This window comes from Elephas maximus, chromosome X, assembly GCF_024166365.1.
Source record: "Elephas maximus indicus isolate mEleMax1 chromosome X, mEleMax1 primary haplotype, whole genome shotgun sequence".
In the NCBI taxonomy this organism is placed as follows: Eukaryota; Metazoa; Chordata; class Mammalia; order Proboscidea; family Elephantidae; genus Elephas; species Elephas maximus.
This window is the reverse complement of record NC_064846.1, coordinates 31,536,216-31,551,670: the sequence shown is the minus strand read 5'-3', so window position 1 is coordinate 31,551,670 and position 15,455 is coordinate 31,536,216. Positions and strand designations below refer to the sequence as shown.

The following is a 15,455-nucleotide window of genomic DNA, read 5'->3' as shown; positions in this document are numbered from 1 at the left end:
GTCACAAAAAGTATCCTCATACCTGTGTGGCTAGGAAAGGTGAGAGGTAAAGTAAAATTATCAGATTATTTTAAACATACACAATGTGTTGAAAAACATTCAGTTTCCCAGTTTCCCCAAACTACTTTATAATTATATGGTTCCTGGAGGCTAGTTATAATTGAATTTTAGGGTGTCTTGTTCATGTTCTAGCTGGTGAAAAAAAAAATTGCTCAGCTCTGCTTCGCGGTTCTCTAAACACAGGCTAGAATACTCACGAGGCAGCTTATAATTCAATTATAACTCCCCTCTGGGAAACATATAATTATATATAAAAGACCTAAGCTATCATATGTTCTCCATTTATTTTTTGTTATGAAAGGATTTGTCTAAGGTCTGATATTAAATCTGAATAGGTCTGAGTCAATTTGCACCTCAAGACTTACCCAGATACTAAGATAATAAACCATATTCATCTAGCTAAAAGACACAAGGAGTTAATCTGTTTACCCAAACAAAAAAACCATAATATCTACATCTCTATTTGGAGCTTGTGTGTATAAAACCAAAAAAAAAAAAAAACCCATATATACGTATATATATATACCACACAGACCCACACATATGTTTTTCATTCAACTTGTAATGAAAGAGTATTGTAAACTGCTGTCATAATTACTATGACTCAGATCTGAACACAAGACTTTGGTGCACTGCATCAATTAGTTAATGGTTCAAAAGAGTATATATTCTACAGAAATAAGGCCTGGGGACATTTGATATTGATCATATTCCATGGAAACTCTTTTGCCCTCTCTGCCTCATTTGTTTACTCATTTAACAGATAAGTCACTGAGTGCATGCTCTTTGCCAAGCATCGTGTCTTCATTCTGCTCAGAGTTCACTTGAGAAGGCATCTGAGCTCATGAGGATGCATGCACACATGAGCACACAACTCCTCTAACCTCCCCCCCCAAAAAAAAACCTCCTCTAGGAGAAGACAATTCATAATCTTTTTGAAGCAATGAATTTCAGAGTTCTTCACATATTTAATTCCACAAGGATTTCACATACACCTTTGTTGTGTCTAGCATGGTATTTGGCTACAGTGTGTGGAAAACAAAGGAGTAACTATTACATTGAACATACCCTCTAGAACCTGACAGTATAGCTAAAGAGCTAAGGATAGCATACATGCAGAGGAAATCCAGAAGCTAGCAAGAAGAAGCAGTGAGGATAGCTAAATGCACAGAAGAGGACATGAGGCACGGCAAAAATTAATTCTGTACACCCCCCAAGATTGCCTACAAGATGTTCTGAAATTGCATCATGATTCCCCTAACAATTCAAATCTTTCAGTGTCTAACCTGTGTTCTTAAGCAATACAGGGAAGGTTTAGAGCCCAAGCTCTGAAATTAGAATACATGGCTTCCAGCTCTGCCACCTACTGACCAGTGGATTTTAGCTGGGACTCTAAACCTCACCCTCTCTGTGCTTTCTATAGGCTCCTATGTAAAATGGAGATAATCATAGAATCTATCTCAAAGGGTTGTAAAAATTAAAAGAGTCAAAGCACTTTGAGTAGTGTTTGGCATATAGTAAGTGCTTAAAAGGTGTTAGCTACTATAATAATTTTGTTGTCTTTATAATCATCATCATCTTAGTAATATTGACAGGAGATAATGGGGGAAAATTGCCATAAGAGTAAGATGGCTGCAACTGGGAGTGTTTTGACAAAGTCAGATTTTTTTAAAGATGATACTAAAAAATGAAAATAATTTTGCATATAACCAAGAACAGAGTCTTACAAAGTAGCCTGGGTGGCATACAAGTGGTTTACAATTGGCTGCTAACGGAAAGGTTGGTGGTTTGAGCCCACCCAGCAGCACTGCGGAAGAAAAAGCCTGGCAACCTGCTTCCTTAAAGATTATAACCAAGAAAACCCTACAGAGCAGTTCTACTGTCACATGGGTTTGCCATGAGTCGAAATTGACTCAACGGCAGCCAACACCACCACTACCACCACCACGGAGTCTGACTAGCTAAACTGAGTAAAACTTGTGAAAGATGTGGTGGTCAAAAAGGGCAGGTGTGGAGTTTTTTTTAGCTATATCTAGGGCAAAATTCAAACCGGATTCAGAAGAGGACGTGGAACTGGGGATATTATCGCTTATGTGCGATGGATGCTGGCTGAAAGCAGACAATACCAAAAAGATGTTTACCTGTGTTTTATTGACTATGCAAAGGCATTTGGCTGTGTGGATCATAACAAGTTATGCATAACATTGCAGAGAATGGGAATTCCAGAACACTTAATTGTGCTCATACAGAACCTGTACGTGGATGGACCAAGAGGTAGTCATTTGAACAGAACAAGGGGATACTGCCTGGTTTAAAGTCAGGAAAGGTATGCTCCAGGGTTGTATTCCTTCACCATACCTATTCAGTCTGTTTGCTGAGCAAATAATCCGAGAACCTGGACTATATGAAGAAGAACGGGGCATCAGGATTGGAGGAAGACTCATTAACAACCTGCATTATGCAGATGACACAACCTTGCTTGCTGAGAGTGAAGAGGACTTGAAGCACTTAACAATGAAGATCAAAGACCACAGCCTTCAGTATGGATTACACCTCAACATTAAGAAAACAAAAATCCTCACAACTGGACCAATAAGCAACATCATGATACACGGAGAAAAGATTGAAGTTGTCAAAGTTTTCATTTTACTCCGATCCACAATCAATAACCATAGAAGCAGCAGTCAAGAAATCTAAAAGACACATTGCATTAGTCAAATCTGCTGCAAAAACCTCTTTAAAGTGTTAAAAAGCAAAGATACCACCTTGAAGACTAAGGTGCGCCTGACCCAAGCTATAGTGTTTTCAGTTGCCTCATATACATGTGAAAGCTGGGCAATGAATAAGGAAGATCAAAGAAGAATCAGATGCCTTTGAATCATGGTGTTGATGAAGCATACTGAATATACCATGGACTGCTAAAAGAAGGGACAAATTCGTCTTGGAAGAAGTACAGCCAGAATGCTCCTTACAGGCAAGGATGGCGAGACTACATCTCATATACTTTGGACATGTTATTAGGGGGGACCAGTTCCTGGAGAAGGACATTATGCTTGGTAGAGGGTCAGTGAAAGAGAGGAACACCTTCAGGGAGATGGATTGACACAGTGGCTGCAACAATGGGCTCAGACATAGCAACAGCTATAAGAATGGCACAGGACTAGGCAGTGTTTCATTCTGTTGTATATGGGTCGCTATGAGTCGGAACTGACTTGATGGCACCTAACAACAACATAACAACAGGGCAAAATTAAAAATGAGTGAATAAAAACATTGCTAGAATCAGTGGTGTAATGATAGCTAAATAAGTCATGGAATCAGTAAGTAAATAATCCTAATTTTTCAGCTGTTTTTTTCTGTCAAAGAGATTTATTTTTGGATTAGAAAGAATAACAGAATCATTAGTAAAAAAGAATTCAAGCCCAGGATTCATGAAGAGGCAGCATTAAAAGTATTTACATTTCTGGACCCTCATGAAATACTTCTAAGAGTACTACTGACTGAACTGTGAGACTAAGAAGCAGCCAGTACCTGAAGCCAGCATAGGCATATCTGAGTATGTCCTGACCAACTAACTTCACTTCTCTTTTGAAAAGGCTGACTAAATTGACAGGGCAGAGAAATGGGTAGATGTATTTCACATTCAGCAAGGCATTTTGCCAAATCTTTCAAATGTACTATTGGATACATTTTTAAAAAATATACGAGATAAATGATAGCACAATAAAGTTGACACAAATAAATAAACAACCCTACCAAGGCAGCTGATTAACTTGTCTCTAGTGATATCCTTTTCCTTGTCCTATATAACATTTTTGTTGATGCCATGGATGAGGAGATATTGTTTTTAGATGACACAGAAGTAGTAGGAATAGTTAACCTGTTGAGTAATACAATCGTGATGCCTCAAATTCATACACAGGTATATAAAGTTCTGCATTTGAGTTAAAAATGTCTCCACTACATAAGTACCTGTTCAAACCTAAGTACAAAGTGGGAGAAATTGGCTTACAAACATCTTATGTACAGAGACCAAGAGATATTAGTTGACTGTATGCAAAATGAGTTGACAGGATCATTTGACTGATAAAATGTTAATGTGAGAAGGAAAAAGGTGATATTTTTTATTTGATTTGGGCTGCCCAACCCATACCTGGAGTGCTGTGTTCAATTGTGGACTCCTTATCCATAAAAGGCTGCTGACCAAATAAAACATATTCTGAAGAAAGCTACTAGAATGGTTAAGAGGCATGAAGATGTGTCATCCTTGAATGTGTTTCATGGCCACTTGTCAAGAAAGTTGTGGAAAGGACTGAAGCAACAGAAACAGATGACTTACTTATACAAGGATTATTCCAAGCTTAAGTCTATGCCTTAAAGACATCGAACTGAGGAGAAGCTGGCCGCTGGGAGTGAGAGGTGGTTGGAAGCTGGGAACTAGAGAACGCAGGTTGGTTGCCACAGGATTAAGGCTATTCCATGGCTGAATTTCTGTTTGGGTCAGCTTTTGTCTGAAACACAGATGGTCTGGGACTATCTTACCCAGTTCCATCTACTACTGGCTTCTAGCCCAGAGTCTCTCCCCACAATAAGCATGATTCTGAGCCCAGATACTTATGCTAATGAGGGAAGCAGAAAATTTGTGGTGTTTTTAAACTTTCTTCATTATTTTTCCCTTCAAGTCACAATCCCCAAAGAGTAGATTGCAAAGGGGACATCTTGCAGTATTGGAAAGATCACTGAGCTGAGAAAATACCAAGGTTATATAAGACATGCATTAGTCCATTCTCTCTGGGCCTCAATTTTGTCATCTGTAAAACAAGGCAGTCAGATTAAATGGTCTCTAAGGTCACTTTTAGATTGAAAAACTAGAATTCTATTACTATTGAGATAATTTTAATAAAATGCTTTATGTTTTCTTTTTCAAAGGGAATAATAAAGCATGTAAGTAAGCCATTATTTGTCTTAGTGAATTAAACTGAATGAAATGATGCTTTGTTACATATTCAGTTCAAAAAATGTTGAGATTTTTAAGTTCAGTGATTCAAGAAAAAAACACTATTTTGGTCCAAATTACTTCACAAGTTCTCTTGTTGGCTGGTTTCAACTTAGTTTTTAAAACAAAACAAACAAACAAAAACCATCTCGGCTTGGTGGTCTCTCACACAGCCCTTTTTTAAAGAGCTGTCTTCTAGTGAAACAAGTGCCAGATCAAGCAAAAAAGGAACCTGTGGCCAAAATTCAATGCTTGGGAAAGAATATCAAGGGCTCTACAAGACCACAGAAGAGGGGTGAACCTGGGGAACCCCTGATCTGAAATTTGCCAAGCAGGGTTTCTTCAAATTAGAATGGCTCCTTCTAGTTATTGATTCAAGTACCATACTTGAGCCTAAATGTGTTATTTATATCAAGTAGCAAATACCTGCCATAAGGAAAAAAGTAAAAGGCCCAAAGATATATTATTTATAGATAAGGATTTGAGGGACAAATGCTTCATTTTTAGTGATTTTCAAATGTATTTTTTCTCAGAAATGGAAGTGCCAGGTCAGAGAATCAATATTCAGTTCCCACCATAGCAGAACATTGGTTTGTGGAGATGCACAGCAAATATTAACAGCTCAGTCTTGCCTCAACACTCCCAAAGAAAGGGTTAATTTTCCTCACAATCCAAGTCAAGGGGCCTGGGGGAAAATTCGATCTCATAAAAATCCGGTGACATGAGTAGTTTCCCAAGCATTTTAGACCATTTATTCCCAAAATAGCATTGGTGTTCAAGTAGATTTCAGTTTATTTTATTGAAGGATTCTGGGTAAGGGAAATTTTGCCAGAAACTCTAGGGGAAAGAATGTGAAATGCTATTTGTTGGCAGCAAAGTAGAAATATATAGTTTGTCTAATGTAAGTTTTTCCTGTTGCTCCCCTCTATGTTTAAAAGCATTCATCTCTGCTCATCACTTCGTGGGCTCCCACAGGTCTACGGTCTCACTTATTTGGATTCTCAGTAATTCAAGTTCAGTCATCAAAAGGAATGCTCATTCAAAGACCACTGGTGAGGCAATCAAACTTCTATCATGTCTGAACTATGGAGTAGGTCATAGTTTTCTTAATCCTTCTAAACACTGAAGTGGCTTCTCTTGGTAGTTGTTTCTTATTGTTGTCTTACTTTTATTTTGGGAGGGGAATGTTTTTGTCTTCAAAAGTTTTACCTAAAGAAACTGACTTCAAGCCCCCATTCAACCCTTTATGTCTTTTCTCTTTATCTTTCTCTTGCTTCTTTTTGAGGGAATAAAAGTTGGTTTTGAAATATTCTGTAACTATCCATAACTTTGATTCAGAATTGACCTGTCATGCTTTGGAAGGCAAATGTTCAAAAAAAAAAAAAAGAGTACAAATGAACGTTTCAGTACCACATATTAAAATGTACAGATTTGCATTGTTGAGTGAAAGAAAGACAAGTTAATAATAAGCCACTGACTTGGAAATAATCACAACTACTATGTGAATCAGTTAGAGCTGGGAGCTGTCCTGGGGGAGGCAAGCTAGGATGAAAGGAGGTAGAGATGGTGGTGTGACAACGTTTAAAATGTTCACCTAGGATGAATGGAGCTATCAGTCGCCATGGAACCCCCCAGTTAAACTTGTTCGGAATTCTGCTCCAAGATAGATCTGGAAAGATCCAGAGAAAAACTTAATTAGTGGAATAGGAAACAGGCAAACAGGATTAAGCTTCTTCAACCTAGAAAGACAAAGCCTGAGAAGAAAGGTATATGATGGAACTGTAACAAATGCAGTTATGGATAGATTAAATAAAACATCATCACATTCCAGAAAAGTAAAATTAGATAACATTCCATGAAATTTATGAATGAGATTTATGACCAATGAAAGTACATACTGCTTTATATATCATGTGTACATTATTTTTTCAAATATATTAAACCTAGAGGAAAGAAATATGAACAAGGCATGGTATTTAACCTCAAGCGTTCACATTGTAGCTGGTCAAATACATAAAAACTAAGCATGATACTATGTTATACATGATTTAATAGAACAGGCTTTGAGTATAAGAACATGTCACGGATTAGTTTTCTAGGTACAAAGTGGAGTCTAGGAAGATTTGACAAAAGAACGAACATTTGACCTGGGTCTTAAAGAATTACTGAAAGTTCACTGGTCTCAGAAGGGAAAGAATGGTATTCCACAATAGGTAAAAGCATCAGTAAAGCGTGAATAGAGACAAAATAAATAACTTGTTAATGAAACAGAGAAAGGTCCAGGTGGCTGGAGTATAGCCTGCATGGGAGAAATAATAAGAACCAAGGCCACAGGCAGGCACAGTCTGTCTTAAATGCCATGATAAGGACTTTGTATCTTATCTTGTGGGTAACACAGAGTCGACAGCAGTTTTTAAGCAGGGAACTGATCTTGGTGCTAGCTCCACCTTCTGGAGAATAAGTCTACTTGCTCAGTTGAGCAGAAACAAGATTCAAGCAAGACATGATTAACTGTTTTCAAATATCTGAAAGATGTGGTGTGAAAAGGAATTAGATATACTCTGTCTGGCTCAAATCAGTGGGTGGACAAATTTTAGCTCAGTATGAAGAGCCAGCAGGGGCAGTCATAGAAGGACTGGGCTGCTTCAGAAGTTCTCTGGATGTCCCCATTCATCTAATGGAATGCTGTAGGAGGATTCAAATATTATATGGATATGCAAGTATAGGGAAACATTGGACTAGATGACCTTCCAGATCTCTTCCAAATGGGTGATTCTACTTGCTCTTCCACAAAAGAGCTCTTAAATACTGAAAGACTGATATATCTCCTGAAAGATAGATATACCTTCTGTTAGTCTTTTTTCTCCACCCTAACTCTAAAAAAAAATTGCCATTGAGTCGATTCTGACTCATAGTGACCCCATAGGACAGAGCAGAACTGTCCCCATGGGGTTTCCCAGGAGCAGCTGGTAGAATTGAACTGCTGACCTTTTGGTTAGCAGCCATAGCTCTCAACCACTGTGCCACCAGGGTACCTCATCCTAACTCAAAACCCGTTGCTGTCCAGTAGATTCCGACTCATAGCGACCCTATAGGATAGAGTGGAACTGCCCCACAGGGTTTCCAAGGAGTGCCTGGTGGATTTGAACTGCCGACCTTTTCATTAGCACCCTTAGTGCTTAACTACTGTGTCCCCAGGGTTTCCTTCAACTTAACTAAGCATTCTAAATTCCTTTAACCATTTTGTATATTGTATCTTTTACCCTCATTTTGTTGCTGATCTCTTCTATATATATATTCTCTTGTAGCCAATTCATGTCCCTAATCGAATGTGGTACCAAAAACTGAACATACTAAAAAAAAAAAAAAAAAAAAAACTTGTGCCATCGAGGGAAAAAGATATATTGTATCTTTTACCCTCATTTTGTTGCTGATCTCTTCTATATATTCTCTTGTAGCCAATTCATGTCCCTAATCGAATGTGGTACCAAAAACTGAACATACTAAACTTCCCCCAAAATCAACCACATCCCTATGTTACTAATTAGGATTTTATGTACAGTAAAACCTTAATTAAATGAAGCCCAACTAATGAAACATTTTAGTTCATGTTCTATACTCAGCTTTTATGAGGAAAGGAAACATGGTGACTAGCCAAGCAGATATCTTGGATTCACTGAAAGAAAAACAAACTCATCTCCCAAGAACTGGTCTGGTGTCAATATAGATTTATCCCAATCCCCTATTTTTCCTATACATTAAGAACTGATTTTAGAATGATGAACTTGAGACCCTGAAAAACACACTGTAGTTACTAAACTACAGTAAAACACAATTATGTTCACTAAACTGTACTTATTAAGGTAGTAAAATGGAGAACAGTTTTATAAAACGTTTCAACCACACAGACTGGAATAAAAGCTATGCTACTTAATTTTAAGAAGCCTCAATTAACATTCCCTTCCCTAAGCATTCTATTTAATCAAGACTTTTCCATATTATAGATTTATGTCCTTCACTAGTCTGTGTGAAGGGAAAGGAAATACCTCATTTTCACCACTGTATCCTCTGTGTCCAGCACCATTCTGGCACCTAGGTATTCAATAATGATTTCTTTACTGAGTTAATAATACACAAATATTAGTTAATATTATTATCCTCTATCAGTAGTCACATTTTTCACTTTCATCTACAAAAAGTTGCTAGCCCTGTATTTAAGTATTGTTATTGGGTCATATAAGATGAGCCTTAACTGTAAATTGGGCGCAGATGGTATTATGTGTATTCATCATATTAAACCATACAATATTAAAGCCAAAAGGGATCTTGAAGAGCATCTAATCTAACCCTCCAATTTTACAGAGGCAGGAATCAAGGCACAGAGAAGTTAAGTGACTTAAGGTCATACAGCTTGTTAGTGAAAGGGGCAGGACTAAAATATTGATTTTTCCTCTCTCAGTTCTGCTTTTTCTTCTACAACAAACTGGTTCTGCATTTTACAAGTCAAGTTGGAAACAGACGCACAATTTTTGTGCTGAAACAAGAAGGTGTTAAAAAATGTTATTCTATTTCGACACTAGATTCTCAGGCACAAAGAAGGCTGATTTTCCTTTTCTTTATTGGAAGGGTATCTTGTATATTTATTTTATATCCTTGCTACTCTAAAATCAATCTGATGATGTTTTAAGAGACAATAAAAGCCTGAATAATATGGCATAGATTTATCTATCAGTGGCAACCGTGCAAGAATTGGCATCTACTGTAATTTGTCAGTAATTTATAAGAGTGTCTATTGGGCATGAAGACATAAAGAGTTGTTTTGTGTCATCAAACTAATAACTTCTCACTTCATTTTTAAGAAACTGGAATTCTTGGTAAATGAACTGCTCACAGGAGCCCTGGTGGCACAGTGGTTAAAGCACCTGGCTGCCAATTGAAAGGTCTGTGGTTTGAACCCACCAGCCAGCCGTTCCATAGGAGAAAGATGTAGCAATCTGCTTCCATAAAGATTACAGCCTTGCAAACCCTGTGGGTCCGTTCTACTCTGTCCTATAGGGTCGCTATGAGTTGAAACCGACTCGATGGCAATGGATTTGGTTTTGGTTTTGGGTTTGAACTGCCCACACAGGGACTGTCATGAAGCAAGGCTGTGACTGTAGTATTCAAAGTTTTGAGGGGCTGGAATGAACAGGAAAGCTTCAGAAGTTTGGAAAAGAACTACAAGACCACATTGATAATCCTTCCAGGTCTGACAGAATCTTCCATGCCACCTAGCTTAGCTTTGAACATCACGAATGCTACAGTATGTTCACAAAATAATGTCAGGTGATGTATTTATTTATGTTAAAAGTGGAGAGGTGGTCATTTGCCTTATTAATCACATTGAAGAGTTATCTTTAGAAAGAAAGATGATAGCCTGGAATAACAAGCTCAAATTTGATCTGGATAGAAAAAAAAAAACAAATTCCTCATGGCAAACAAGTCTCAGTAGGGATTCACTAACTGCTAATCTATAAAAGCATCAAATATTTTGGATTGAACTTTGTGCATCACATTGAGACACAAAAATAGAGGATAGAAAAATCAGTATGCTGTCAATGCTTAAGCACTCAGTGATCTATATGGGCATGGAGGTAAATTCTAACAAAGAAAACTGATAACTTAGGAAAATATTAAGAGAAGCAATAAAGACAAAACTAACCCCATTTCTTCAGTGTGTGAATTGTGGTAGATGTGGTCTTTGGGGAAATGAGATACATTGATAAAGAAGAGATTAAAAGCATTCTAAAACTTAATGGATGATCAAGTCAAAAATATCACATACTTACTTTGCTGTTACGGCGAATCATAAAGTGTACCTGAAAAAATAAAAACGCAATTTCAATTTCCTTGATCTTTTATGTTTACATTATCAAAAATGATAGCATAGTATTTTAATTTACACATCGGAAAGGCCATTTGAGGAAAAATGGGCTTTCACGACTCTAATCCTTTATGGGCACTTTTTTTCCTCCTTTATAATAGTGATTAAAACTCAAAATAGGAGTTCCCTGCAATATTTTTCATTTCCTTATCTGTTGATTGTCAACACCAGTTTTTCTGAAGCATTGTAGGTATGTGGGTAAGAAAATGAGCGGTCATCATTTTCAAAATAAATCACAGTACGGGGAATGGGCAGAAGGGACTAATGGCCGCCAAGGTTCCTGTTTAGTTTATCACTTTGAGGCCTACCTAGAACATTTTTACTTCATTAGTCAGTGGCCGAACACTTAATAAGTTCCTTCCAAGTCAAACAACATCACTCACCAGACCCCATCACTGCAGGGCTGAGTGGGAGCGGATTATTGCCACAACAGATTACTGAGATGCTTGACAAACTAGCTTATAATGTTTCATTCTTACCCTGTCAGGTAAAATTTAGCAGAATTAGGATTGACATCAAAGGCATTTCTGAAAAGGTCATGATCTTATCACATCAATTAGATTAAGCACTGTAAGGATTTGCTTCAAGTTGGGTAGGAAATCTTTAACATTCTAGAGAACTTCAAGAAGACATATGGGGATTTCTCCCCCAGAAACTTCACTGAATTCATTGGAAAGGTGGAGAGAATGATGTTGACAGGGCTGCTTACTTGAATAACTCATAGGACCAGAAGGCAGGTTAGTCTGTGTTTACACAATGCCACAAGCAACCAGAGAATAGACGGCCAACTAGATCAGTTTTTTTTTTTTTTTTTTTAACTTACATGGCTCCACAACACTACCTTTACCGTACTGGCTCCCAACCTGGTCACCCTGGGCCTGGCTCCTCAGGCTGGACTCTCCAGCTTACTTGCTCTGACACAACACTAGTCTTATATGTTACTACTTAGGCCTCTGCCACGCCATGGCATGTCACATCACACCATATGCTGATACCTAAGCTCTTTCCAGCTCAATCTTTGAATGCTTTGGCTCAGTTCCAGCCAGCTGCAGCCTGAATAACTCTATTCCCAGCACTTGTGAACCCTATTGTTTCCCACATAAGCCATTTCTTAAGGACAAACTAACTTTATCATCTGGGGTCTCTATCACTCAAACCTCTTCATTTCTACCTACTCATCGATTATAGGTTTGGAGCAATGCCCTACCAGCCCTTTATCGTCTCAGGTGTGCTTTCCACAGCGTCTTATCTCCCAATGTTCTCTATCACAAACTTCATATTCTCATCAGCTCTACAGCAAGACTAATTATGCCATGCCTGTTTCTCACTCTAGGTCATTACTCATATATTTTCCCTATTTTTCCCTTCCCTACTGCCTAGCCAAACCCTATCTACCACCCGTCGTTAAAGGTCCACTTCCTTCAGAAGACTTTCTCTGATTACTTCAACAATAATAAAATCTACCACTTATTGAGCATCTATTACATTCAACTTCGAACCCATTATTTTTAAACCATTTTATTGAGATATACATATCATAAAATTCATCCATTTTAAATGTAAAACTCAGTGGTTTTTAGTTAATTTACCAAATTGTACAGCCATCACCACAATCACATTTTAGAATGTTAACATCACCGCCAAAATGATCAATCCCTTGCACCCATCTGCAGTCACTTCCTGTTCCCAACCCCAGCCACTGGCAACCACTAATCTACATTCTGTTTCTATAGATTTGCCTTTTCCAAGCATTTCACATGAACGGAATCATACAACATGTTTCCTTTTGCACATGGTTTCTTCCGTGTAGGATAATGTTTTGCGATTCACCTATGTTCTAACATGTATCAGTATTCCATTGTATTTTATTTCCAAATAGTATTCCATTTGGAATAGTAGTCCCTATACTACATCCTTGGAAACCCCATGGGGCAGTTCTACTCTGTCCTATAGGGTAGCTAGGAGTTGGAATCAACTTGATGGCAACAGGTTTGGTTTGATTTGGTTGGGTTTATTTACCAGTTGATGGGACATTTGGGTAGTTTCTAGTTTGGGGCTATTATGAACAACGCTGCTATAAAGATTCATATACAAGTCTTTGTGCGGACATATGTTTTCATGTCTCTTGAGCATATACAAAAAGAAGTTAAGCATAAATTTACCATATGAAAAAAAGCTACCATAGGATTCAGCAATTCCACTGGTAGCTTTTTTTCATATGGTAAATTTATGCTTAACTTCTTTTTGTATCAGCATTTATATATATATCATTTAAATACATACAATTCACCGATTTAAAGTGTACAATTCAATGGTATTTAGTATATTCACAGATTTCTGCAACCATCACCAAAATCAATTTTAGAACATTTTCATCACCTCGCCCCCCCAAAAACCCTACATCTTTGCATCCATTATTGACAATCTTAAAAGGAACTCTGAAAGTTAGGTATTAATACACCCCTGGTATTACAGATGAAGAAACATCTGTAATAAAAAAAATTATTTTTATTACAGATGAAGAAACAGACTTGACAAAGCTAGACACCTGGTAGCTGTGAAAGCCTGCATTTTAACCCAGTCTGTTTGACTCCATAGCTCACAGTATTTCCACTTCACCATGTTGTCACTAATCCTCAGAGCCCCTCTTATCTGAGATCATTCCAGAGTGTTCATTTGGTTCCCTACTTATACCTTTCCTTTGCCACTTAATCATCAACTTTCTTATCTATGTCTTACACCTCACAAGCATATATCTCGTCTCTCCAACTAAACCATAAACTTCAGAAGAGCAGCAACTGTGTATTATATTTCCTTCGACTTCTTCTCAGTTCCAAAAAGTATTGTAGAAAACATGAGAGTTCAATATTTTTTAATTTCCAATGACAGTTACTCCTCATGATTAGCCTAAATCTCTACCCTTATAAAGGTCAATTTTTATTCTTTTCCTATAGTGTCGCTATAGTGCCAGCAGCCGAAGCTCCATCATATTCTGGAGTTTGCTCAGCATGTAACCGTCTATCCTTTAAGTGGAATTGCTCCAGCAACACGTATATAGTCTGCACCAAGTAGTCTTTTAGATCCTTGTGTTTTACCTGAACTTAGATTTGACTTCTAAGTATTAGTATAAATATGTTAGACTATATCTTCCCAGACTGATAAAAAGCTTTTCATGGGCAAATAGCCAGGTCTTTTGTCTTGGATTCCCTGTATCAACCAACATAGTGATAAATAAACAACACGTTTCCAATAAATGGTTCTTCTATCTTTTGACTAGCTTCGTCATGAAAGAGTCTCTCGTGATAACGTGTTCTTGGCTCTGGGAGAGTGGAGTCTGGCATTTTTCTATATGCTAAGGCTGCTTATTATTGTGTTGTGTCTTTGGGCAAACGATCGCTCAACTCTGTTATTGTTAGTTAATGTTGACTCAGTTCTAACTCCTGGCAATCCCATATGTACAGAGTAGAGCTGTTCCGTAGGGTTTCCAAGGTTGTGATCTTTCAGAAGCAGATTGCCAGGCCTGTTTTCTAAGGCACCTCTGGGTGGGTCGAAACTGCCAACCTTTCAGCTAGCGGTTGAGTGCATAACTGTTTGCGCCACCCAGGGAGTCAGAGTACCGACTCTAGGCCCCTATTTTGCCATGTATAGCATGGACAGGGTTTAGATGAGAAAATCTTGGCAATGCTTTCCACTCCTGAATCATTTTCTCGCTTTGCTTTCTAGAACTTCTCAGTCATATATCCAATAGCTTCAAAATTCAATCATTTTTGCCTTGATACTAATGATGTGCCTACTAAAAACTCGTACCACCTTCCTACACTCATTTTTATTAACCTTGACTGGGCCAATATCTACTTTTTGTAGCAAATATGTATGTAATATTGTTTACTTTACTCACGACACCTTTGTCATCCTTATCATACCTAAAAATTTCAGAAATATTTTCTCATGTCTAAACTTCTTCCTTCAAAGGACAATCCGCCCTCTCAGACACTAGGGTTGGTGTCACCCAGTGCAGTAACTCACGGTGTCACTCCTTCATGCTAATTACCACAATATTGCAGCTGAAACACCAGAAAATTTGACAAAATCAATGACTATAAGAACACCGGAAGCAACAAAAACAACAGCGCATGCTTGCAGCATGTGCAGACGAAACTATGTGATTTGAAGCCTCACTGGAATTGGGTAATAATAATGACAGCTCTGACCAGAGCATGTTAGAAGGTTCAAAAAGTACATTAGCACAGAGTTTTAACTTTGTAGGTATGATGATACGTGTAAGCTGGGCTTATGAAAAGTTTTTTTGTTGGTATAACTATCTACAGAAATATTTTTATTAAAAAACAATAAATTTCTGCTGAAACATTGCACAAGAATTTTATAGACAGTCATTTTGGTGTCGCCCCCTCTGACGGCGTCACTGGTGCATTCTGCATCCTCCACGTCCCCCTAGTGACAACACTGCTCATGGGT

At 37.9% G+C, this 15,455-nt stretch overlaps 1 protein-coding gene across 8 annotated transcripts in view; it reads right to left on the bottom strand.

The window, feature by feature from the left end:
* The window catches only part of TENM1 (teneurin transmembrane protein 1), an 893,898-nt gene that overhangs the window by 740,024 nt on the left and 138,419 nt on the right, over positions 1-15,455 (bottom strand). For 6 of the 8 annotated variants that reach the window (XM_049871606.1, XM_049871605.1, XM_049871611.1 and 3 more), the window contains exon 2: positions 10,885-10,914. The exons of 1 other annotated variant lie outside the window; for it this stretch is intronic. The gene's annotated coding sequence lies outside the window, so the exon portion shown is untranslated. Of the gene's footprint in view, positions 1-9,102; positions 9,149-10,884; positions 10,915-15,455 lie in introns of all 8 variants that reach the window. One more of the 8 variants, XM_049871609.1, reaches the window with a different exon arrangement.